Source organism: Schistocerca piceifrons, chromosome 2 (assembly GCF_021461385.2).
Source record: "Schistocerca piceifrons isolate TAMUIC-IGC-003096 chromosome 2, iqSchPice1.1, whole genome shotgun sequence".
NCBI lineage: Eukaryota > Metazoa > Arthropoda > Insecta > Orthoptera > Acrididae > Schistocerca > Schistocerca piceifrons.
This window is the reverse complement of record NC_060139.1, coordinates 254,884,250-254,910,451: the sequence shown is the minus strand read 5'-3', so window position 1 is coordinate 254,910,451 and position 26,202 is coordinate 254,884,250. Positions and strand designations below refer to the sequence as shown.

At 45.0% G+C, this 26,202-nt stretch overlaps 5 non-coding genes across 5 annotated transcripts; 1 reads left to right on the top strand and 4 right to left on the bottom strand.

Annotated features, from left to right (window-relative positions):
- The first annotated feature begins 2,201 nt into the window (after window positions 1–2,201).
- Trnag-ucc lies at window positions 2,202–2,273 on the top strand. The gene has a single exon. It is a non-coding gene; the product is annotated as a tRNA-Gly (tRNA).
- Window positions 2,274–2,861: 588 nt separating this feature from the next.
- Window positions 2,862–2,935, bottom strand: Trnai-aau. The gene has a single exon. It is a non-coding gene; the product is annotated as a tRNA-Ile (tRNA).
- A 198-nt stretch (window positions 2,936–3,133) lies between these two features.
- On the bottom strand, window positions 3,134–3,205 carry Trnae-uuc. The gene has a single exon. It is a non-coding gene; the product is annotated as a tRNA-Glu (tRNA).
- A 305-nt stretch (window positions 3,206–3,510) lies between these two features.
- Trnam-cau lies at window positions 3,511–3,583 on the bottom strand. The gene has a single exon. It is a non-coding gene; the product is annotated as a tRNA-Met (tRNA).
- Window positions 3,584–17,209: 13,626 nt separating this feature from the next.
- Trnai-aau lies at window positions 17,210–17,283 on the bottom strand. The gene has a single exon. It is a non-coding gene; the product is annotated as a tRNA-Ile (tRNA).
- Between the last annotated feature and the right edge of the window lie 8,919 nt (window positions 17,284–26,202).

Here is a 26,202-nt window from a genome sequence, read left to right as displayed (position 1 = left end):
ACTACGACATTGCGGGTCGACGCAAAAAACGGAACCACATCTTGATTAAAAAAAACAGAACGTGCACGTTTATGATCAGTGCCACTCGGCGCGTATATATTAATAAATGTGACATCCTGGATCGTACACGTAAGTAAGCGGCCATTCGGTAAAAATTGAACGTTAGTTGGTTGCAATACAGTTTTATAAAGAACAGCGGTGCCACAAGTACCTTCAACGTTAATGTTATAGATGACATCATAACCAGGGACGTTATTGAAGCGCTTAACAGTAACTTCTTGGAGCAATGCAACGTCATAGCCTCCCAAAGTTAAAAAGTCTATAAAACTTGCTATTTTATGCGCAGCTATGATGCGATTTACATTGAGTGATAAAACTGAGAAGATCTTTAGATGTTGACGAGCAGCGGCCATTTAAAACACAGACACTCAAGCATTAGCAAGAAAAATGAGAAACGGAAGACGCAGATGCAGCGTCTTAAGCACACCAATAAAACTGTCAAGAAGCACTGCAACCCATTACGTAACTCGTGGACAATACTGTGCAGAAAATTACTGTCAGCGTACAGGAACAGCGTAACATAACGTCGCAGGTAAACGGGGCACGAATTACAGCAGGTCCGCCGAAAGCCGCTAATGGGATCCAGGGTCGTCCTCCTCCTGCTTCCACCAGGGCGTCTCCGTTGGTCGGTCGGTCGGTTGGGCGCGACCACCAGCGGTGTCTGTGTACGTGGCCTCGTCCGCCTGTGTTGTTGCTGTACCGGCGGCCGACGTCGCCGAATGCCTGCGCGTGCGCTGCGGCAGCTGCTCGCTACTTTGCTCGCTTTTGCGCTTCGCAGCATGCGCACCCTGTTCGCGTGCCGTATTTAAGAACACCTTGAGATGTGCTGTTTGTTCCCTTATACGCTCCTGGCGCGCAGAGCTGTCAGAGGCAGGGGGGCACGATGTCTGAACTTCACTCTCACTGCCACTCTCTGATACGGGGGTGCGCGGTAAATCATCTGACTGCTGACTCCTAGTACCCTTATTTTTATTTTTCTTTGTACGCCCTTTCCTCGGTGCCAGGGGAACCTCTTCAGGCGGCGGAGGCGGTGGTAAGGAGGTGTCCATCTCTTCCGAAATAGCAACCGGTGTATGATCCGAAACATCTGGGACCTCCTTAGCAACTGAATCCGATTCTACCACAGCCGAAGACAAAATGGGAGCGTCCTCCATTCGATCCTGTGGCGCGTCTGCAGTAACATTCACCTCACTTGGTACATCCTCAGCACGAATGGGGTCGGCAGGGCGGGGTTGTGATACAGTGCCCGCTACTATTTCACTCAGTAGTGGCACAAAGTGGCCACCAGTAGCCGCAGCATCACTACGTGGGAGCTGCACGGGTCGTCTACGCGGACAATCAACACGTAAATGCTCAGTGGAATGACAAATTGAGCATGTGGGCGGCTGGCCGATATAAGTCACTTGAGCCCTACAGCCCGCAATCATTACGTAGGATGGAATGTGTTTCTTCAAGTCAATGCGGACACTACGTACTCCACTATTAACCTGGTACCGGTACGCACTAGACCACTTTTCGTTAACTACCGACAACACAACGCCGTACTGAGTGAGAGCACGTGCAATCAAATCATTGCCGCATTCAGGGGGCACATTAAATACCCGAACCGTTCTAACACCATAACCCGAGGGCACAATCTGCACATCACTGACTGTGCCATCGACATGGCTAAATTTACGCACTCCGCCAAATTTTTCAACAAATTTTTCACAGATGTCGCCGGAAAAGAACTTCAAAAATAGCGAATATTGCGCGAAATCCAACTGAAAAGTGTCCACTAGATCTTCCGGGATTTTCAAATCTTCGAATATAAATTCGTGGATTTCAAAAGCGGTGGGCCGCAAAGCATTTCTATCGAACACAAACTGCGCAGTGTTTGCCCTAGTAACTGTCGACATGGTACTCACGTTGAAGAAACTTGAACACGTGGACCTCGAAACACTCGCTGAGCGCCGCCCCGCGATGTAAACAACGCCGCAACCGCTCCGCTGCTCCGCGCGATGTGCGCGGATACGCTGTCCGAATGCGTCTGGATGTGCTCCCCTAGCCTACCTCGAAATGCGCCTGCCAGGTACGATCACCTTCGGCCGCTGCCGACAGGCGGGAAGCCGACACAGCGCGGAGGCGGGGCGCTCGCTTGTGCGGTGGTGGTGTAATGGTCAGCATAGTTGCCTTCCAAGCAGTTGATCCGGGTTCGATTCCCGGCCACCGCAGCAGGCTTTTAATTTCGCGTATGAGTACTTTTGCCACGCGCTCTTAAATTATTGTTTTTCCGGCCTCCTACTCGCTGCATACCAGCCCTTAGTGTGTCTCGACTTTGCTCGGCTGACGCGAGAGCTGACGCTCTCAAATCGGCCTATATCAAAACGACAAGCACGAGAAACGACTGAGAGAGGTAAAGAGAGGTGAGGCTAGGCGATGGACACACAGCACGCCCCCTTCATTTCACGGTGGCGTCTCCCTGACCGAATCGGGCTGTAGCTCCGAAAACTAAGGAGAAACAAAAATAGGAAGTAAAACTGCCAATAGTACCCTGTGTTCCCATGCGCTCACCCGCCCAAGTACTGACAGGGGCCAAAGTGGTTGCGCATCAGCAATCGGACATTTTCTTTCATTTTCTCTTTATCGGTTGAGAACCAGTGTATTCAAGATATTATGGCCATTGCCGAGTGAATGATGTAGCGCTTCCCGACGAGTCGGGTTCGGATCCTCTGTCAACTTCCACGTGGGATGATGATCTTTTGGTCATCACACTCGCCAGCTGAAATCGGCGCTGCCTTTTCGTAGTAGTAAAAGAGTAGTGGCCCGTGGGGGGATCGAACCCACGACCTTCGCGTTATTAGCACGACGCTCTAACCAACTGAGCTAACGGGCCCCGGCAGATGCAGTTGCTCAGCCCTACGCTGGAAACAGGTGGCATGAAGCCGTACACCATTTCTATGGTCGTCGTGCGTCTGCTTCCCTAGTCTATATTCTGCTGACGGTCACGAAACAGTAGCTATATTGCGAGCAGGACGGGAAACGGCCGCTCGGACAGCTCAAACTTGTCACGACTCGTGTGGAAAAAATTCCGTTCCGGTACCGGGAATCGAACCCGGGCCTCCTGGGTGAAAGCCAGGTATCCTAGCCACTAGACCACACCGGATGTGGCCGTTTCGTTCGACCGTTCGTACGGTCGCTTGTCGCATTTCGTGTCGAGTGCCGCGTCGGCGCCCTTCTCTCTTTGCGAGCATCTTTGCACAGACTGACTGGCAAGGCGCGCACCTCAAACGCCGCAGAGCAATGCTTTTGGCTTCATGCTCTGCTGGGAGAAGAGGAAAAGGGAAGCTGTAAGTAGCAATAACAGGAAGTAAACATTTTCCCGCTGAAGCGTTGAAACGTTGTGGATAACAAACAAGAACTACGTTGGCGCCCTAGCAACAGCACCACCATCAGTCACAGAAAATCAAATGCCCCGGGTGAGGATCGAACTCACGACCTTAAGATTATGAGACTTACGCGCTGCCTACTGCGCTACCGAGGCACGGGTGCACCACTGGTCCTGGAAACTGGGTAAATACCGTACCCAATATTAGACGTAGAGACACTGTACTTCCTGGATAACGTGTTCTGTTGCTACACGCGCACTGCCGGCCCAGTTGATTGCGGTGTTGCTGCAGCTGTTGCAACGATAGGCAGCACTCCTTGTCGTTAAAGCTCAGTGCCTCGGAGGCACCTGGACACAGCAACTTGTGAGGCCAAGCCGACGCTAGTCTGCAGAACATCATGCGAGCGTCCTAGTGGGGACCGGCGAGTGCTGCGTTCTCGGTTCTTCTCAAGGGAATCCAGCTATATATTCTTGCGGATCGTGCATCTCAAGCGCGCAAGCCACACGGCAGCATTATCGCGGGAAAAGCAAAATGATGCATCGGCCGGGAATCGAACCCGGGCCGCCCGCGTGGCAGGCGAGCATTCTACCAATTTTTTTTTTCTTGCTCTCACCAAAATATGCCTACATCGGCGAGCTTCAACGCTATCATATCTGTTGTGGTATATGCTCGTCGCTGACGGCTTCTCTCGTTGAACATGGTATGATAATCAATAAATAAAAGAAAATTCTTCCACATAATCAAATCTTCTGTCAATCCAAGGAATGCACATTAAAAGACACTGTACCTATTCAATCGATGAAAATGTCAAAATAAAATATCCATCCTAAAAGAAGCCATAAGCGACTAGTAACTAAAAGTCTTAGGAGAGTTCTTCTTTAAAAAAAAAAAACACAATAAAGGCCATGTCCATTCTTTGAGAACAAGATGCGCATAGTGAAGACAAACTAAAAACTCACTTCGAAGTCCATAAGAAGAAGGTAGTAAAAGGAAAGTAAAATAATATTGTCACTTCCATGTGAGAAACGAAATGCATCACTGCTTTAAGTCAAATAAAAGAAATAAAATATATTTTTTTTTCTCTAGCGCATAATATCTTCAGAGACGCATCAAAACCATCGGGTCAAATTCAAACAAAAATGATTGAAAAATGAACAATAAGAGATAGCCTCTTCAGTCTTCAATAGAGTTTTCCGTGTTTCAATGATTGAATGTCTTCGCGTAACCATGTTGTAACACCGCACGTAGAAAATTGGCAAAAAGTTCTTTGTAATGCTTCAGCCGCTGTACATGGGAATGTGCACCCCACATTTAACTTGGCAGTCCAGAATAGCAAATATCGTGTGGCCTAGGAGCCATGCCATTGTATTGTGCTTCGCGTGAGGGAACGGTTTAAACCCTGGCGCAATAACATCATTGACAGTCACGTGTGAGGGTGTCGTCCTGTTGATCAGAGCCACCATGACCCTACACAGTTCCCAGATGGCCGACGCAAGGCGACATTGAAAGCGATGCTCCCGTGTGTCTGGAACGCCGCAAGCACCACAGTTGGCAGACAGCAGCAGGCGGCTGTCCGAGAGACGTTGGTTTGTGGCCACCGTATTGTTGACCAGTTTATACCACTGGGACCGAACGCCGGAGGGCAACACGTAATGATGAACATTAAGCTACACTTGCCGCCAGTCGGTCGCGGGGAACCGAAGAACTTGTGAGGGGGTGCCCCCCCCCCCCCCCCATTGCCGCAAACAGTCGGCGAACATTTCGGTTCCTGTCCAGCGCCGTTTCCAGTACGTAGCTCCGCTGCAGGTAGTAAGCTCTGACGTAGCCGAGTTGATACGGGATGCCCACCACGGACACCGGTGCGCTCTCGGAGGGCGGCCGGTAAGCGACGAGCAAGGCCGCCGCCGTTCCATCCGGGCTGTCAACTTGCAGGGCGGCCATGCGGTGCACCAGCAGCGCCGAACATTTCCGGGAAAAATCGACGAGGCCGAGTCCCCCGAAGGTGGTGTCGAGGACGCATGTTGCCGCCCGAACCTTGAAGATTTCGTGGCGCCACAGGAGCCAGTAAGCGGCCTGCGAAAATGATCGGGCGAGTGGGCGTGGAACGTCCAGGAGCTGTGCCACGTACCAGGCCTTGGAATACACGGCGTTGTTAATTAGGTCGACCTTCTGGAGGAGGGTGAGGCGTCGGCTGGCGTAAGTCTTACAAAGGCCTTTGACATGATTGAGCAGCCGGCGCCAGGTGCGCGCCCGCATCTGCTGAGGATTGGCGGTAACATCAAGGCCCAAGATTGTATGAGTACGGGCTACTCGAAACCAAGTCTGATCGGGATCCACTTTGCAATTTCCTAAAGGAATCAGTACAGTCTTCCTTGGATTAATCAGGGCACCCGACGCACATTCATACCACCCCAGTAAGGGCCGGATTTGATGAAAATCGGTGTCGTCGCCGATAACAACACCTACGTCATCAGCGTAAGCGAGACACTTCACTGAGGCACGATGAATATCCACGCCGCCTATCGTGCGGTCTAGCGCACGCAACAGTGGGTCCAAAGCAATGACAAAAAGGTACATAGATAAGGGACAGCCCTGTCGCACCGATCTACTAAGAACTATAGATGGCGTTCGCCATCCATTAATTGTCACCACCAAACTGGCCCCTGATAGGAAATGGCGAATCACGCGAATGAAGCGGAAGCCAAAGCCTATCCTTTCCATAACCTGCATCAAACAATCGTGGCTCATCCTGTCAAACGCATTGGCAAAGTCCACAGAAAGGACAGCTGCTGAAAGTCGGTGGACGGCGGAGTACGCGATGACGTCATGATAGGTAGATGCCGCATTGAAAATGGGCCGCCTCCTAACGCCGCAGGATTGATATGTACAGATGACATTGTCCATGACTGCCTGCATCTTCGCTGCAACACATCTGGCCGCCAGCTTGTAATCAGCATTCAGCAGCGTGATTGGCCTCAGATCGGTGACACGACACGGACCCCGTTTTTTGGGAATAAGAACAATGTGCCCTTCGAGAAACAGACTCGGGATGACAATTCCGCGAAGCACTTCGTTCACCACTACCGTAACCTTGTCCCCTACAATATCCCAGAAAGAAATATAAAATTCTGGAGGAAGACCGTCGGGTCCAGGCGACTTGCCCGTTGTACTGGCTTTCAATATCTGTAATACTTCTTGGTTCGACATCTCTGCAACCAGTTCTTCACGATCATGTTCGGACATGCAGTCGACTAAGTCTTTGTAACGCCGGAAATGCATATCCTCCTATTTCCATCTATTGTACTATAATTTTTTCCTTGTTTTGTTACCTCAAGATATGACATTTCTGTCTCTTTATATATTGTAATTGTTTTACTGTTTGTATATATATATATATATATATATATATATATATCCATTTATGTTTGTTTGTTTTGTGAATATTATTTGTATTTATACGCTGGGTCTGGCCTAGGGAAAACTATGCTATCGAACGAATATATCGATAGGTCGTGTGGAGAACCAAAGTGTTTAGGATCTTTGGTAGTGTTAACTCTGCCGCGTGGAGCGCGGGCAGAGCAGAGGGAGTCTGGCGGGAGTAGTGCAGTGGAGCAGGTGTGTTGTGTGACGCTCCCGCGAGTTGCCGCGCTTTCGGGGTTGGACAGCATGTAATTGCGCTCGACGTGCTATGATAGTTTCTGACACGGTGTCGCGGACGGGAAGCATTAGCTGGCGCACATCAAGAGCCCGTTTCGCCTGGTGACCGTGTCGAGAAGAAGGCGCGCCAACATCCAGCTTCTGCAACAGCGACGGCCGACAATGAGTGACTGCCACCTCCTCGATCGACGGCTTCAAACCTTCAATCAGCCAACAAGGAAGACTGGAAGCACGTAATGTTTTAGAACTGTATGGCAGACCTCAGCTTTTCAAACTTTTAAAATTGTTGCATCATAAAATTACAGCAACTTAGCATGAACCTTTGTTGCTCATTGTCCCAATTGCATTGCCAAGCAGGGTCCCTTCCTTTTCCGAAATGAGCCCGAGTGTCGTTGAAATTCAAACGCCAGCATCATTCGATTTCACTACTTTAATTTCAAAGTTCAGTTAAGGTATTCATAGCTGGCTACAATATTTAGATTGCACAAGCACAAATTAAGAGTGCGAGTTTTGTTACCGTATTTTAGTTACCTGTGACTGCAGCTCAGCTTGGTACATACTAAATTTTACTATTGTTAATTGTTCAGAATCATTTAATTCAAGTTCAAAGTTAAATCTCTCATTTCTAAATTGCGTAGATTCAAGTGGCTTTTGAAATGATTGTTGAGATAGTCCAAGACTAACCGTATTTTACTGAATTTCGATGTGCTTCAGAAAGAAAGCTCACTATTAACTTCAGTCACTAAATTATCTTTCGATTTTCCGGTTTTATTAATTCTTTTGCTAAATTTAGTTAGAGTGTAGCGAAATTTATTACTTCACACAAACTTTCAGTTTTCACACTACACGTGTCAACCTTCAGTTGCCACGCTTCTAGTGCTAATTATATGTGTAATAACCTTTCTTTTTTCAGTTACTGTAGTAATTGTCCCTAGGACTAGCAACCGTAATTTCCCCCAAATCTCAAATATCTAATTACCGCTAGTTAATTGTTAACGTAACAGCCGCACATTTACTTTCTTTTAATACTTTTCAAAATTAATTTCCACCAGTTTCATTGGCGTTTTTCCTTTCATTTAGATGTAACCCTTTCCTCCCTCTTTACCGACAGATTAACTTCGGTGATGATTGCTTTTCCCAAATTTCCATTAGGTACACGCGGTTTAATTTTTCACTGTCATTAAGCTCGATAAGTGAGGGGGAGGTTACATCTTGTAATAAAAGTCGCGTGGCCTCGCCGTCCGCGGCAGTGTCGTGAAAAAGCGAAGTATAATAGTCGGCGATATGGCGTACAATTTCGTGCCGCTGCGATAAGACAATCCCCGCTTCAGTTTCCAACGCATCAATATACTTTTTGCGATTCTGTTTCTTCTCCCGGGCAAGATGATAGAGCGACGGCACCTCGTCATCGATGTGGCACAGGGGACGGCTCTGAATCAAAGACCTCTCGACCTTCCCCGGTGCAGCCGCAGAATCTGGGCTTTAATTTTGCTCAGACGGAGTCTAATGTTTGCGTCGGGGCCAACAGGTGCATGGATAGCATCCTGTAAGCACTGCTGATAAAATGCCAACGTACGCCTGTGCCAGTAACTCGCTTCTCGACTATATAATTGCGCCGCCTTCCGCAAAATCGGTTTGGCATGCGCCACCCACCACTCGATGCCGGACCCGTAAGTGTGGAACTTTGCTAAACACTGCTGCCATGCTACACGCATCTCCGCACGGAACCCTTCGGCACCCAGATTGCCGGTGTTTAATTTCCAAAATGCCGGAAGGGATTTCGTGCGACAGCACTGCAACCGCAAAGCACACACGTAGCCACAATGATAACTCATGGCGACAGGCAGAACTTCGACTGCGCGTAAAGCGTCTGTTAGCTCCCGTGAAACGTAGATCCTATCAATTCTACTGGCCCCTCCAATAGAAAAGTGCGTATACTGCGTCATAGTGGGATGGTAGTGATGCCACGAATCACGCAAGTCCGCTGCATTTAAAAGGGTATTCAGTTCTGCACATTTATTCCGGGTGGGATATTGGTCCGCAGAGGCAACAACGCAATTAAAATCACCACCGAATATGATGGGACGAGCCGTAGCCAAAAAGGGGCATATGTCCGTGGTAAAAAGCGAGCTCTTGTGCGTTTTTGATCAGTCCCCGAGGGCACATAGACGTTGACAAATTGGACTCCCTCAATGACACACGCTAAGACGTGACCATTGGGGAGAAGTTGGGTGTCCGTAGGTTCAAAAGACGACTTATATAAAATCGCTGTGCCACAATTATTATCACTATTCAGATCGTAAACAACATCATAGCCTGAGATATTGCTAAAAACGTCACTAGATACTTCTTGAAGAAGGGCAATACTAAAATTTCCATGAAATAAGTCTTTAAAAGCTGCTACCTTGTGCACCGCTGAGATACCGGCAACGTTTAATGCCAAAACAGAAAACACACTCGTCGATTGTGGGTGCGTTGACATTTTAATCAGATGGACAATGTAGAGCAATATAAAAAACACCAACGAAGTGATAAAACGCCGGACTTATACTTAAATGAACAGCAGCTGGCATAAACTGGAAATTTCAATAGGTTTTAAAACACTGTAGTGGTTAGTAGCAATTCTACAAAAACATGGCACGACAATACACTGGACGCAGAACAAGACACAGTAGTTTCCAGGTCAATTGCAATGTAGGTGGACTCATTACAACGATGTGGGTCTGCGCGTATTTCTACTGGCCCCCCTCGTCCTCCTGCTGCTGCCACCACGGGCTTTGACTGTCAGGCGGCGGGTGTGGTCGTGCGTCGTCCGACGTCTTCGTGGCTTCCGCCTAGCCGCCGCGCGATGTGACGGCCGGCTGTGACGGCACAGAATGTTTGCGCGGCCGCTGTGGTAACTGCTCACTGGCCTGTTCTAATTTACGCTTCGCAGCGGCAACGTCCTGTTCCTTTCCAGCACTGAGAAATGGTTTCAATCGTTCAGTGTGTGCTCGAATCTTATCGTTCAGTGTGTGGTCGAATCTTCTCTGTCCTGGCGGGGCTGCTACTACGGGAGGAATCCTGTGACTGCCTCACTTTCACTGCCACTCTCCGTGGCTGGCGGATACGCGAGGGCGGCCGGGTTCTGATCCTTGACCTGTTATCCCTTGCCCCGCTGGCGACGTTGCTTTTTACTTTCCACTGAAGGCGTTACAGTATCGGCAGAAGTTGGCACCGGGAGGGACGGCGGGGGTAAAGAAGCGTCTATTGCCTCCACCGACTCCGATTGAACGGCATCAGTATTAACAGGGCGTACGGCCCTTTCGTCATCAACCCGATCGGTCGGGGTAGGCGGGTCCTGGACAACCTCCATTTCCTCCTGCCCGACAGTCGTGTTACCATGTTCCACGATGGACGTGTCTTCGACGGAAGCAACGGCCGTCGGTCGGCCGGTCGGTCGGACCGGTAAAGGAGGTTCCTGCTCTAATCTCACTCATAAGGGGCACAAACTTATCGCCACCACCCACAACATCTTCACGCGGTAACTGAACAGGCCGCCGTCGAGGGCAGTCACCCCTCAAATGTTCCGTGGAATGACATACGGCACATGTCGGCGGTTGCCCGATATATGAGACCTGTGCACAAACTCCACCGATTACAAAGTAGGAAGGAATATGTTGTTTCAGATCCACCCGTACACTACGGACACCACTAGCGACCTTAAATTAATGTTTCTTTCCCCATCTGTGTCGATTCCTCTTGAGTCTCGACTTGTCTCGACTTTGACTCGGGAGCTGACGCTCGCCAATCGGCCTATACCAAAAGGACAAGCACGCGAAACGACTGAGAGACGTATGGCGAGGCGGGTACAACATTACTTATGCCTCAAGTAAATACCTGCTGCCTGTTATCGTGCATTGTCTGATTTTACATGTTCTGTCAGACAAATTCAGTTTTATTACTAGTACATTTCTTTTTTTTTCTTTGTTGAAAATTTTACAACACGCTCCTTCATTTCACTGTGGCCGCACGGCGCGACTTGGCATACCGAGAGGCAAAACGTGGCGCCAGTACCCTTGACCGAATAGCGCTGCAGCTCCGAAACCGAAGAGGAAAGAGAAATACGAATTGAAACTGTCGACAGAGCCCTATGTTCGCATGCGGTCACCCGCCCAAGCACTGACAACGCCCAACGTCACGCAGTTGTGGTGATCGGACGAGTAACTGTGTGTTCAGCGTGCTGTGACCAGTGAAATGTTTTAGCGCGTCCCGACAAGTCGCGTTCGGGTCCCCTATCAGCTCCCACACAATGTGACGATTTCTTTGTCACCATACTTCCCCGGGGAAATCGGCGTTCCTTTTTGAAATAGTAAAATCGTAGTGGCCCGTGGGGGGATCGAACCCACGACCTCAATGTCACATAAGTTCTGTACATTAGCTTATAAATTTCAAACACTACTCTCTGAAGTAGAAAAAGCACACATCATAAATATGCTGTAAAATCGTAAATAGCATCCTTAAGGTAACTACAATACATCATTGTCAACACAGTCTTCTTTTTTATATTAACCAATGCCCATTCATTCAAATACAATTTTTAACATATTACCGAACTTTTTCTTGTGATTCGAATAGCTTCTAATTTTGTGGAACTCACACAGCATGTGTACCTTGAACTTTATGATGCTATCGGATCCTAATTTGTTAAGGACGTAGTTAACAAAATTTCCCAGCAACCAGTACACAGCGTTATTTTTTGCTTCTGGGAAATAGCGTGCTTCAGGCCTGTGTATCAATGACAGCGATATATACTCAGGGGATGTTCTTATAATCAGAGCTATTTGCTCCCGGATCCACTTCCAACTATTCATGTGACCACTGCAAGTATATCTATGGATTACTGTGTCAACTAGATGGAATTGTTGACATAAATTTGTTTCACAGAGTCCGATTGCGTGCAGTCTTTCATTGGTGCAAACTATGTTGTTAACTGCCTTGTACCATGACGTTTTTATATTAGACGTGAGCACACTAGAACTAACGTTTTTCCAAATCCCAGCCCACTCAATGTTTGGAAACTGTCGTTCTATTTGTTCCTTCCTTCGCTTTTCTTTCGTTCCCGCATTATGGCTCTCGATGTTAAGTGTCGGGACTGCCTGAGTTCGACACTGACATAACTAAACTCAACATAGAAAATTCTCACGTGCTGTAAGCGACTGTTGATATTCTGCACGTCAATGGGGGAAGCATGCTTGGAGGTATAATGATCTCTTAGTTGGCTGGTTATGCTTTCTCGCGAGTATCTTATTAACTTAACTTGCCTTTTGATAAAAAGAGCAGAGGCTTTATCCGTTATATCAGTTAATCCTAGTCCACCATTTTTAGGATCTAAAGTGGCTACTTCAGCAGGTACTCTGAACACTTCACCTCTCCACAAAAAGTTGGTGATTTTAAACATTATTCTCCTCGCTATCATTCTCGGTATTGGAAACAGCTGGGCAGTATAATAAGCCTTAGCAAGGATGCATGAGTTGATATACTGTGTTCTTTGAACTTGGTTCATATATCGAGTTAAATTCTCTACAATGGCTCCTTGCACTTTATCTGCCGCAACTTTCCAATTTAAAAAAAAAAAAAAAATGGCTCTGAGCACTATGGGACTTAACAGCTGTGGTCATCAGTCCCCTAGAACTTAGAACTACTTAAACCTAACTAACCTAAGGACATCACACAACACCCAGCCATCACGAGGCAGAGAAAATCCCTGACCCCGCCGGGAATCGAACCCGGGCGTGGGAAGCGAGAACGCTACCGCACGACCACGAGATGCGGGCTCCAATTTAAAGCCGTCATTTTCATAGGGCATGCTGTCAGGGTGAACCCAAGTGTTTTATGTTGTCGGACTGATTTTCCCCACTCGACGTTGATATTATCAAAACCTCTGAGATTTAACATCTTTTTTTTTCGTTTGCATTGGCTCCAGATGCTCTACAGTACCAATCAATCACTGTTGCTAGCGTGGTTACCTTGTCATTGTTCCTTATAATGACCCCCATATTGTCAGCATAGGCTCTTATAACTGTTTTATTTCCTTGAGGAACACCTCCTTGTATTTGCATCGGCCTGGATTGTTGACAATTCACCGCTATTTTAGCATTTATTCCAGTTGCTATGTTCTTAATCAACTGTATGACGCTATCGTTGAAACCTATTTTCTTCAATGTCTGTAGAAGATATTCATGATTTACTACATCGAACGCTTTATAAAAATCTAAAAACAATAAAGCACACTTAATGTTTGTTACAGAAGTTATTGCAATGATATCCCTGAATTCCGCTAGATTTTGAAAAATGGTTCTGCCTTGCGCACAGTTCTGATGTTGACTAATAATTTTATCTGTAAGGCATGAAATTCTCTTGTTTATTATTCTAGCTATTACTTTATAATCAGAATTCAGCAGTGAAATTGGACGAAAATTATTTAAATCTTTGTTTCCATTATTTTTTGGCACCAGAACAATTTTACTCTCCTTAAACTCAGCCGGAATCATTTTACCCTGAATAACCTCATTTACAATGTCCGTGATTTTCGCACCTACTATTGGCCAGTAACGGATGTAAAACTCTGCTGGCAGACCATCCGGTCCTGGGGATTTTTTTGGTGGTGAGGCGCACAGAGTCTCATACAAGTCTTCTTCACTGACAACCTAGAGAAAATTTTCGTTGTCATCTTCTGTCAGCTGTGGGGCTAGGATGTCAAGGAATTCTTCCAAGGAAGCATCACTACTTTGATGTACAGAATATAGCTCGCAATAATGGCGATAAATCTCGTCCATGATATCCTGCTGGGTTCTGAGAATCGTACCGTGTTTTGTTCGAATTTCATCGATAAAAGTCCTTCTCCCGTTTTTCGTATGCTTCACTAAATGATATAGGGAAGTAGTTTCATCTTCTGACACCGAATTTGCCTTCGATTTTATTTTCAACCCTTCCATTTGACTTCTCTTGATATTAAGTAACTTGGCTTTGACCTTTTTGATGTCTGCTATCCGAAGTGAGGAACCTGCTGAGACTTAATCATATAGATCTCTCAAAACGGAATAGTAATACTCTATAGTGCATTTCATTTCCCTTGCGCTCTGGGCACTGTATTGAATAAGAACTTTCCTCAACTTTGGCTTTGCCATTTTAACCCACCAGTCAATAGCAGTGGCATACCCACTACGGGCTCGCAGGCATATTGCCCATGTTTCTTTAATCAGATCTTCTAAATCATGATTTACTAACAAGGAAGTGTTCAAATTCCACTGATTCTTGAATCGGAGAAACCGGCTGTCTTGTTAGATTTATGCAAGCTAAGACACTTGAATGGTCTGAAAAGTACGTAGGAATGGTTTCTACTTTTGTCACGGAAGTTTCAAGATTTTTAGAAATACATAGTCTATCGATCCTGCTACGTGATGTTGCCGTGACATAAGTGAACTCAACAGTCTAGGGGTATCTGATTTTCCATATATCCTTTAATTCTAAACCACTAACTAGTTGTTTTAGTTCACTTGAGAAATTAAAATTAGGTAACTGATCTTTTCGATTTAAAACACAATTAAAATCACCTCCAAGTAATAACTGTCTTGGCGATTTCCTTAACAAGTATATCAGGTCATCTTTGAAGAAACGTGCCCTGTCAGCTCGATGAGAACTTCCTGAAGGGGCGTACAAGTTGATGATAGTCACATCATAGACATTTAGTCCTATTCCCCTTTCGGATTCCAGTCGTTCCACCTCGCTTACTGTAATCCCTTCCCTCACCAAAATAGCTGTTCCAACACTTGTTTCGGGAGACACATTTATGTAACTGACAAAGCCGGGAATTACCAAATCCGAAATTAGAACTTCTTGTAACAGGGCAATATCAGTCGCGGATTCGTACAAAAATTCCTTAAGGGCCGATAATTTCAAACCGGTCGTGATTTTATTTATGTTTATAGTGGTGACAGAATAAGATTGCGTCATTGTGTTTTCACTATGTAGTTGTTTTGATGAACTAATTTAGTTTCCTGTGGTTCAGGGTTCAGTTAAGCTGTAACAGTTTTCTCGGAAGGCTGAACATGGAATAACACTTTCATCAGTTTATTAGTTACTGACCCGTTTTTTTCTACTTCTGATGTTTTCTCTTGTAACGCAAGCAGAATGATTTCCTGGTAAACTTTCTGATTTTTCCTCCAGTGATTCGTGTACGACCATTTCGGACTGAACGTTCTTTGGGCTTGGGTCGCCCCTACCGGATTTTCCCTTCCCTTGGTTACGAGCTACATTCTCATTTGGTTGTGTCGGTATTTTACTTCGCGGCTTATCTGGAGCAGCAGCAGGCGCTTTCGCAATTTCGGTTGCCGGCGCCTGCCCTGAGGTGTTGACTGTGATTTCAGTTTGGCCACCACTTCCTCGTTCTTTATTAATTTCACTCACTTTCCGATCGAGGGAAACAAATGGAGACTGCAGTTTTGCAACCTCTCCCTGAATTTGTTTATTATCAGATAGATTCTGATCTTTACAATCGGCTACTGCACCTGTTGTTTCTTGCAAATTAATGCTGCTTACACCCCCTTCATTTTCTGGTACCGTATGTGTATTATCTTTATGTTCATTAGTTTCCATTCGTATTTTGCCTTCAGGTTCCTCTGCCTCCTCATCGCACTGTTTTTGCTTGCGAGGTGAAGGAGTGGGACAAGACAGCTCGTCCTCTGAACAACTATCAGTTATCTCCAGAGGTCGTTTTTTCGGTTGCGTTTCAGTTTCACGAGTAGTGGCAACAGGGTTTCCTTTTGTTGCTAACGGGAGAAATTGACTGTTATAGTGAAGGGACACATCAGCTTGGCCCGCTGCGCTAACATCCTCCACCAGTTGTTCCGGGCTATTCTTTGGTATCAGATCATTTAAGGTAAGCTTCTGACGCTGTATCGAATTACTTTTAAGAACAACAGTTCGCCGCGGACATTCCTGTCTGAAGTGGCCGGTTTCGTTACATATATGACATGTAGCTTCCTGACCTGTATAAACAATTTGTGCCTTATACCCACAAACAGTTATGTGAGGCCGGCCGCGGTGGCCGTGCGGTTCTGGCGCTGCAGTCCGGAACCGCGGGACTGCTACGGTCGCAGGTTCGAATCCTGTCTCGGGCATGGGTGTATGTGATGTCCTTAGGTTAGTTAGGTTTAAGTAGTTCTAAGTTCTAGGGGGCTTATGACCTAAGATGTTTAGTCCCATAGTGCTCAGAGCCATTTTTGAGTTATGTGAGACGGAATATTCGTCTTAACGTCCATCTCTACACAGCGGACCCCGTTAAAACACTGCAGTTTAAAGCGAGGCGACTATCTTTCATTTGCAATTGATTTAACGTCTCCGTAGTTTGAAAGAGCTTCCTTAATCTTATCATTTTCAATTTCAATGGGAAGTTTCAAGACACGAACGGTTTTGTAATGAATGTCTGCTCTATAGATGGAAACCTTACTTTTATAACCATTTCTATGCACAAAATCTACTTCATAGCCCCACTTTCGTTAACACTTTATCAACAGTCGAAGCACTGATTATCTTGACAAAAACACAGTATTTATCCTGATCCAGTTGCCAGGTATGAACGGTTTCAGAATTTAGACCAATTACCTGTGTAATCCAGTCATCTATTTCCAGGGATGTCGGCTGAACAGGACGGGATTCCTTGTCAAAAGCAGATACCAGAGTATTCTTCCTGAGGTTTGTAGCTATGGTTAATCCAACGAAGCAATTTCGGTTAAACAACCGAAATTCCAAGTAGCAGCAGCAAGACCAGAAAGAGCGATCAGATCACAAGGAACAGGAACGAACAGGGAGATTAACGGACGGACAGCACTCGGCGAAGCCCAAGTACAGCGATGTAAACACTGAAGTGCAGCGCAACAGTTAACAGCGGCCACTCGCGAGCGCGGCTGAAACGGAACTTGCGAGAAACTGTGTTCAGCGTGCTGTGACCAGTGAAATGTTTTAGCGTGTCCCGACAAGTCGCGTTCGGGTCTCCTATCAGCTCCACATAATGTGACGACTTCTTTGTCACCATACTTCCCCGGGGAAATCGGCGTTGCCTTTTTGAAATAGTATAATCGTAGTGGCACGTGGGGGGATCGAACCCACGACCTTCGCGTTATTAGCACGACGCTCTAACCAACTGAGCTAACGGGCCTCGGTGCAGACAGTCTCCCATTGCTTCGCGGGAATTGCTCTGCGTATTGCCATGTAACATTTCTATGGTAGCAGTCCAACAGTGGACCAGCGTCTCTTCTCCCTTTATTCCGCTGCTCGTAGTAATTTCGTTGCGTGCCCGTTTCTCTCGACTGTTTTCAGCTGACGTTTACGAACCAGTAGCTATAATGCGAGGAGGACGTGAAACAGCATTTCGCACGTTCAAAACTTGTCGTGACTTGTTCCGAAAAAATTCCATTCCGGTACCGGGAAACGAACCCGGGTCTCCTGGGTGAAAGCCAGGTATCCTAGCCACTTTTTTTTCATTTTTTTTCGATATTGTTCGGTGCGTTTGGTCTGGGCGAACGTCACAAGACATCCGTTTAAGTTGATCGTTGATTCTTAGACTCAGTTTTTTTATTACAGAGAGCACGCAGCCCTCTGACCGAACACGCTGAGCTACCGTGCCGGCAGCCACTAGACCACACCGGACGAGCACATTTTTCTCAGGGTTTACACCCTCTCCACTCGCTTTCCGTGTCGCACTTTCCCTGTTTGCGAGCATCTTTTCGTGCGCCCATGGCGAGGCGCGCAATGCAAAAAAAAAAAAGGCTTTACTTGCTGATCTATGGATGCAGCACGACACCGTTTTTATAAAATGAAGTGATGAATGATATTTTTTGTGCTCACACATAGCCAGTGAATGTTAGATCGTAGTTATTTCTATAGAAGTGTAATGTGTGTATTATGAATTTGTGAGACTATAAGATTATCAAGAATTGAAGTGATACTGATCGTTAACAAATATTGACCATTGTCCATGGCAATTATAGAAGAATACTCACTTTATACTCTAACTCAAAGGGAAAGCAACTGGAACAGGTGTATTTTGTAATTCTGATACAGAGAAGTTAAATTTTGGAATCTATTTTGTCAAACGATGTCAGACTTTTTCCCATGCAGCATTCTAAGTGTTTTTATTACGACAATAAGTGAGAACTATAGAACAGTGAGAGGTTCACTGATTTTGAAGTTAATTTAAGATGTCTCATATCAGATTTTGTGAAGTTGAAACTTTATTTCGAATAGAATTTTAAAACTGTAGCTTTCGGTTTTAGCACATTCCCTTATCAGTACCTCACCCTCTTCCGTCTCGTGTGTACTTGAATCTTGAATGAGAATCAGAAGAAGACTAATGTGAAAGCATCAGAAATGTATTTAAGTTTGCAACAGTTTCAACGCGGGTAGCATTGCAGAGCGCTGCGCCAATATCCACTATTTTCACTGAACATTTGCAAGGTTATTCATTTATTAGCCAATCTACTGGTATTATTTGTTTGAATCTACTTTGCGGCCGGCATTGCACTTCCTTGTGCCAAGATTAAATGTTTTCTATGCCTACCGCGAAGAGAACAGAATACCAAGGTTACGCCCTTTGCGACTCTAGAGCTATTTACACAGGGAACTTTGTCATTTTATCTTACAGGGCCACAGAACTCGGTGCTCACGAAATTGGGTACACTTCGGAGGGATTGATTTAATTATGGGCATTGCATATATCGTTTTCCAGATTAAGTTGTTTAATCTTTTTGAACTATAGTAAAACTGATTAAGCGCACCATTTGCTCAACAACACATCACACAGTAAATTTTTATCACACAAATGCTACGCATTTCATATTCATTGGTAACCGAACACTTACATTTTTTAAAGAACGTGACGCTTGAGCGATAGCTCTGCCAGTGGATCACTCTGTAGCGATAACAGCAGTTAGATTTTTTTGGCGCAACGCAATTTACTAACGTACCAAAATTTGTCCAGAGTTCATCGGCATTCTGATGCTCCGCCTTGTTTTTCATTGATTTGATTGTTGAATACTTTTTGTCTTTGGTTTGTACTCTGTATGTGATTTGCGATGCTGCACAAATGTTTTAAGGTTAGAGCGCGTAATCTGACCATCCGACGATCCTCCGATTATTGGCAACAATTCTGAGAATGACAGTAACCACTCTGCGGTGCAACAGTTACAAAGCACTACAGAAAATATGAGTTCCGTTTCCAAAAATAATGTACAGTTCACTGGCAGTATTATTCCACCTAGTTAACTGTCTGCTCAGACAGTCGATTCAGGCATAGCGGACCGACGCTGAGGTAGATGTTGCTAACACGCAGGTGGCAGAACAGGCTCGTTTACCGAATCAGGCCAGTGAACTTCTCAATCCTTGAGCAGTCAATCAGAATGCCAATAGTGTGTCGGAGGGCACAGTAGTGCAAAGTACTCAGCCTGTTTTCAAAAATCTGTCAGATTCCATTTGCGGTAATTATGCAGTTAATACAACAAATGACACGTCCATGGCTGTAGATGATGTCTCCACCTCACAATGTACAACACAGCTGACACTAGACGCATCAGTTCAAAAGAATATGGAAACGATGCTTCGAAATCTTATGCAAATAATGGTTAAACAGAATAACAAAACTGATGAACAGTTCACCAGCATACGGAAAAAAACAAGATTACATAACCACTCAGTTCAATGAACACTTTTCCAGCATACGTGACGAGCTTAAATCGAACACAGAAACGACTGATAACCGTTTCAAACAGGTAGATACAGATATTAAGGCCAGTAAAATACGTTTTTCCGGTAAAACTGAATCCATAGCCAGGCAATGCGCAGACAGTCACCAAACCTTTGAGAGATGACATTAATGCTTTAAGATATCAATGTAGTGAAACGTCTAAGAAGCTTACAGTTGACATCAAATCAGTTCATGGAAGCTAGATTAACAAAACGCTTGGTTAGATGCACGTCTTAAAATTTACACTGATACCTCAGAGAATCGATACAAAGACTTTGTGCGTAAACACACAGGGGAGAAAAAAGTTTTTTATACTCAGTTGAAGCACAAAAACAGAAAGTACAATGGCAGTTCCTCACAAGTCTTACAAGCCATGTTGACGCTAGTATAAATTCCGCTACAGACGAGGTCAACACAGTAATATAATCCCAGAACCAAATACAGAGAGATGCAATTGATTTGAAAACAACTACTGACACACGAGTCCAGAAAACTGCAGAAAAATGCACACATAACACTGAGTCGTTAAGCTCCCGTCTTGAACAAATAGAATTGATGCAGGACCCTGACATAATTAAAGCAGATTTGAAAATGATGAACAAATCTACATGCAAACCACAGAAGCAAGTCGACGTTTTAGATTCAAACAATTCAACGCATATTCTTACGCTCAGGGAAAGATGCGATGAGCTATCAGCAAGGTTAGGAACACTTGAAAACCGAACTGAAAATAAATTAGACAACACAGCTCCCATTCCATTTACTGAATCTAAGGAGTATCAGTCCATGCAGCAAACAAGGTTAATAGTTTACATCAGGAAGTAGCCAGTATCAGAAATTTCTCCATGTAATAAGTCTCAAATTGACATGCCTAGCGTGCAACAGCAACAGTCACCTAATTTTCAGCCTTACAATAATATGAGCGGATTACAAAGAGCGCGTGACAGACGCAAACCAGTCGTCACACAATCAGTTTTTTTTTTTTCACGCCGCCGAACCTTCTCAAAATCTCCAACACAAAGGATTCGACTATAAATATTTCCTATCTGTAAAGAAATTCAAGATGTTGACCTCCATCTCCTTGATTGGGTGCAGGAATTTTCATTTTCGCTGCCACCAAACTGACCAGTGACGCGTAAGCTCGAATGTATCAGTAGCTTTTTAAAGGGAGAACCTTCGATGCGTATGAGACCGGTAGCAAGGCAGTGTTACTCCGTCGAAGAGTTCCAAAATGCATTTCTATCCGCGTGTTGGTCGGAAACGTCTCAGCGAGGCATTAAAGACCAGCTGATCAGTTTACTCAATTTTGAAAATTCCCGTTTTGCTTCTATCACCCAGATTTTTTAATATATGGTTCAATAAAACCAGTACCTGACCGAACCGTGCAGCCAATCTACACTCATAGAGTTATGCATCTCGAAATTTGCACACGCTCATTACGTGTTTCCCATCTCACTGGACAGCAAAAGGAAAGTATTTCAGCATTCATGGACTTATTGTGATTATTAGCAATTCAGAAATCGGATTACTCATTTGTCAATAAGAACTTCAATAACAGCAATCAAGGTAACAACTCATTCGGTTACAACGAGCAATCCCGCCATTCCATGAGGAGAGAAATAAAAGAATTGGTTCCGATAACAATTTTCACGGACATTCTAATAAGAGATAGCATTTTGATAACCAGTATATTCAGCAGCAGCAACAATAACAGAATTTTGAAGCCGACAGCCGCAATTCTTGCCGCGGCCGTAGCAGCCCCGAAACATTCAGCAACAATAAGGTCCGTAAGTTCAACCGAACTTCAGTGTGCGGCCGCCCAACTTCTCCGGTACAACAAAGTCTAATAATTTTACGCAACCGCAAGGGAATAATTTTTTCGCATCGAATCCATCAATAGCAAAGTAATTTTCACCTCAAACATTAAAGGTACAACCAACAATTTAAGCGTAATTTCAGCAACAGCAACTTTCATCAGAATCAAAAAAAAAAAAATGTTCTAATGTGTGTGAAATCTTATGGGACTTAACTGATATGGTCATCAGTCCCTAAGCTTACACACTACTGAACCTGAATTATCCCAAGGACAAACACACACACCCATGCCCGAGGGAGGACTCGAACCTCCGCCGGGACCAGCCACACAGTCCACGACTGCAGCGCCTTAGACTGCTCGGTTCATCAGAATCAGCCTCAGCAGTTGAGACTTAATGAACCTGATGTTCGTTTACATCCACCGCAGCACTCTGCAGACGAAAACAACCGTACAGTACAAATAATTGAACTACCACAGCAATCTTCTGCCATCAATGAGCCTACTCGTAATGCGTGACTAGAAGCTACCGACGTTGTTCAATTGGACAACGTAAAATGCCATTCTGCTACCTATCATACCTTTCACGAAAACGTCATAAGTTTCGGCGACGTTAGGGACACGCTATTACGAGAGAGACACCAAACTCAAAAGAATATTTCTCATCCCATAGTTGAAATTAAAACTGGCTTGTATTTATTTTCTGCAGTGATTGACCCTGGTTCACCTGTAAAGGTTATAAATGAAACAGCATTTCAAAAATGTAACGCCGACAATACCGGTTCTACTTTCCCACTTGGTAAAACGAAAGTTCGAGGTGTAGTCTTTAAGAAGGGAGTAGATGTGAAACTGCAAACCCACCTTTTATACACTTGCTGCTCACAGATTTAAAAAAAAATGGTTAAAATGGCTCTGAGCACTATGGGACTTACCATCTGTGGTCATCAGTCCCCTAGAACTTAGAACTACTTAAACCTAACTAACGTAAGGACATCACTCACATCCATGCCCGAGGCAGGATTCGAACCTGCGACCGTAGCGGTCACGCGGTTCCAGACTGAAGCGCCTAGAACAGCACGGCCACATCGGCCGACCACAGATTTCATGCTAATTTCTGGATTGTTCCCCTCTTAACAATCGACGTTATCCTTGGCATGGATTTCCTTGTCGAACGTGACGTTGTTGTCAACTTCAAGAAGTCGTTGCTTATATTGAAATCTGATAAGCAACAACTAGCTGTTACTTTTCAGAACACTTTTGTCAGCTGAGGAGCAAGAAATTAACAAAGTAGAGGTCATTTTAGCATTGAACAACACCAATTGTCAGACAGCATTTTTTACAGACACGTATTTCTATAGTAACAATATCACTGATGAATCTGATTATGACATTGCGCAGACGATCAAAAATAAGGCATATGACGGTGAGCGCCAACGGTGGTAGGATATTCTTTCACAGCACTCTGAAGAATTTAACAATGTACCAAGAATCATGTCCAGTCTTGTTTACCAATTCCAAGTAATACCGCATTATACATTTAAGGCAAAACATTATTTCATTCGGTTCATCTACAGAGATCAAGTCAAGCAAGAACTTCAGGCTACGTTAGACAAAGATATCATTGAACCAGCCGTTAGTCAATATATTAACCTTCTTCACATTGTTAAAAAGAAAGATGGCTTACTTTGTCTTGTGTTGGATTCACCTCAGATCAATGAAATCATCATTACTGAAACCGATCGTCCGCAAACGCTGGAAGAGTTCTTGCAAAAATTTCACGGAACGTCAGTCTATTCTAGTTTGGACCTGGCTTCTGGAAAATTCAACTGTATTCTAATTGCAGCAAATACACTGCTTTCCTATGTTTCGGTAACTGCTACCAACTTTGTAAATTGCCTTTTGGTTTAACAATTAGCTTTGCTGCATTCATTCGCGCGATGAATACTATTCTTCCAAATGAATTAAAAGACGTCATATACAATGACGACGTTCTAATTGCAGAACCTTCTTGGTTGGAACAAAATTCTGTACTTCACATGCTATTGCAAACTTTCCTACAGGTGTCACCGTGAACCTCAGTAAATCTCATTTTCGCAAGGCTCCCATTAAATTTCTAGGTCACGTAATTTCTGCAGACGGCATTGGCCCGATCCCGACAAACTAAAAGCCATCCGTGACATTACAATTCAGTCTACCAAATAACAACTTCGCAGTTTCCTTGGTTTGATCAACTTTTTTCGCCGTTTCATAGATCACTCAGCAATAGGTACCCACCCCTAGATTGTATCATTTTGCTGGTAAAAATGATATCTGGTCGTTGGATGACCAAGCACAGTCCGAATTTCTCAGTCTAAAAAATGCTTTACTTAACGCTCCACTTCTGTCACCTCCTGACTCGAAAAAGAATTTTTCGATTGATACAGACAGTTCCGAGACTGCTCTTGGTGTCCATGTATTTCAGGAAATAGAAGAAAATGGTACAACTGTTAAGAAGAACATCGCGTTTACTAGTCGCATCCTCACACCGGCTGAAAGAAATTATTCTATCACTGAACTCTAAACATTATGTGTTGTTTGGGCTTTCACTAAATTTCGTCACTTTCTCGACGGCAGACATACAACAGTATAGACAGATCAGAGAGCTATTAGATTTCTGTTATCAGCTAAATTCACACATGACAGACTTAGCCGTTGGAACCTTTATTTGCAGGAATTTTATTTTACGATTGTCCACATCCCGGGAACCCAGAATACTGTAGCAGATGCACTTTCACGATCACTGTGCAGTAACCGGCAAGAAATCGCCGCTAATTTCTGTGAAACCAATTTTCAGCCTTCTCCACATTAAACAAGTAGCTTCTGAAAATTTTATTTCAGCATCGTTAAAAGACATCGCCAGAGAGCGGGACAAAGACGACGTCTGGAAAAGGATCAAACTTCTGTGGCGTAACACGAGCCAGACAACAATCAGAAATTACTGCACCACGCACAATAATATTATGTTTCGCCGCTCTCGCCCTGACAGCAATAATTGGACACTCTGCATACCTGAAGAACATGTCAATAAATTAATGTGGTACACTATCGTCGTGAGCATATCCCCAATGATATCCCAAAAGGCGAGATAATATTCAGTTGGTAAGCCGACAGGCCCTGGGCACTTCCCTTTGGGGTACATCTTCAGACCAACTAATACTTGCTGTGTCGTCAAAGATGCATTCAATTCTGCGCGGTGGTCAAGGGTTAAAAAACATTGAATTTCATTTAAGAGGGCATCGGTGGCCACGTCATCCCCCACTTTTGCAGTGAATAAAGTGGAAGCGGCGACGTGCACAATAACGTCCTTCCTGCTGGTAAGTTGTCCATCGTCATCTGTCACTAGTTGAGTGGCACATTTCGTATGAGCCAAGCGCTTATCCCTCGCCAAGTAGTACATCGTAGTGTCCTCTACATCGAAGACGCAGAATAGGCGACTTCTAACAAAGAGACCCTGCGCCCTGTCAGATACGAAGGATTTTGCTCTTGATTTTATTCAGTCGCAAACGGAGGGTGTCGTTCTGTCCTAGGTATCTTAGGGAGCCTTGAGAGATCGTTGGTAGAACACAAGAGAAAGCCTCTTCCCATAGGATTCTTCCCGGCTAAACCCTTATGCAGCTTTTCTCATCTGAAATGATAATTAAATCAAGACCCTACGCTGCCGACAGACGTTGATTACATCAACGGGGACAGTTGAAAATCTGTGCCCCGACCGGGACTCGAACCCGGGCACAGAAGTTAGTGCGACTGCAGAGAGTTATCCCTTGCTCGCTCCCCGTGAGACCCACATTCCGACCTTAGTGGCCGGCCGCGGTGGTCTAGAGGTTCTAGGCGCTCAGTCCGGAACCGCGCGACTGCTACGGTCGCAGGTTCGAATCCTGCCTCGGGCATGGATGTGTGTGATTTCCTTAGGTTAGTTAGGTTTAAGTAGTTCTAAGTTCTAGGGGACTGATGACCACAGATGTAAAGTCCCATAGTGCTCAGAGCCGTTTGAACCGAACTTAGTATCCACACACTACATTCCTAGTGCCCCCGCCCGTTACACTCATTACTCGCGACAGACAATCTTACCGAGTCCCATAAGAGCTCGGGCAATGCGTGTGCATCCTCACAGAAGGAGGTCAATGGCCGGTTGGCCTTAACTATATGAAGATGGTATCTGTTCTTTCGGACATGTCCGAAGGAACAGGTACCATCTTCGTATATTTCGCAACTGAAGCTTGGAGAGATCTGTCCACCAATCAAAATGCTTTAGACTACAGAATTTGAAGCTGATGGCTCCCTTAGTTTCTTCGATTTGCAGATAAATAGAACGGAAAACTTCGTTCAGATGGCGATACAGCTGATGGGGAAACTGACACAATAGTTCAAGTGGGGGAAGCCTGTGTTGAATTCAGGGGGTGGCCGGGGTAGGAAAGTCCCCCCGGAAATTGAAAATTCCCCCCTCCCCCCCCTCGAGAAATTCATATCTATAGTTGTGGTGAAAC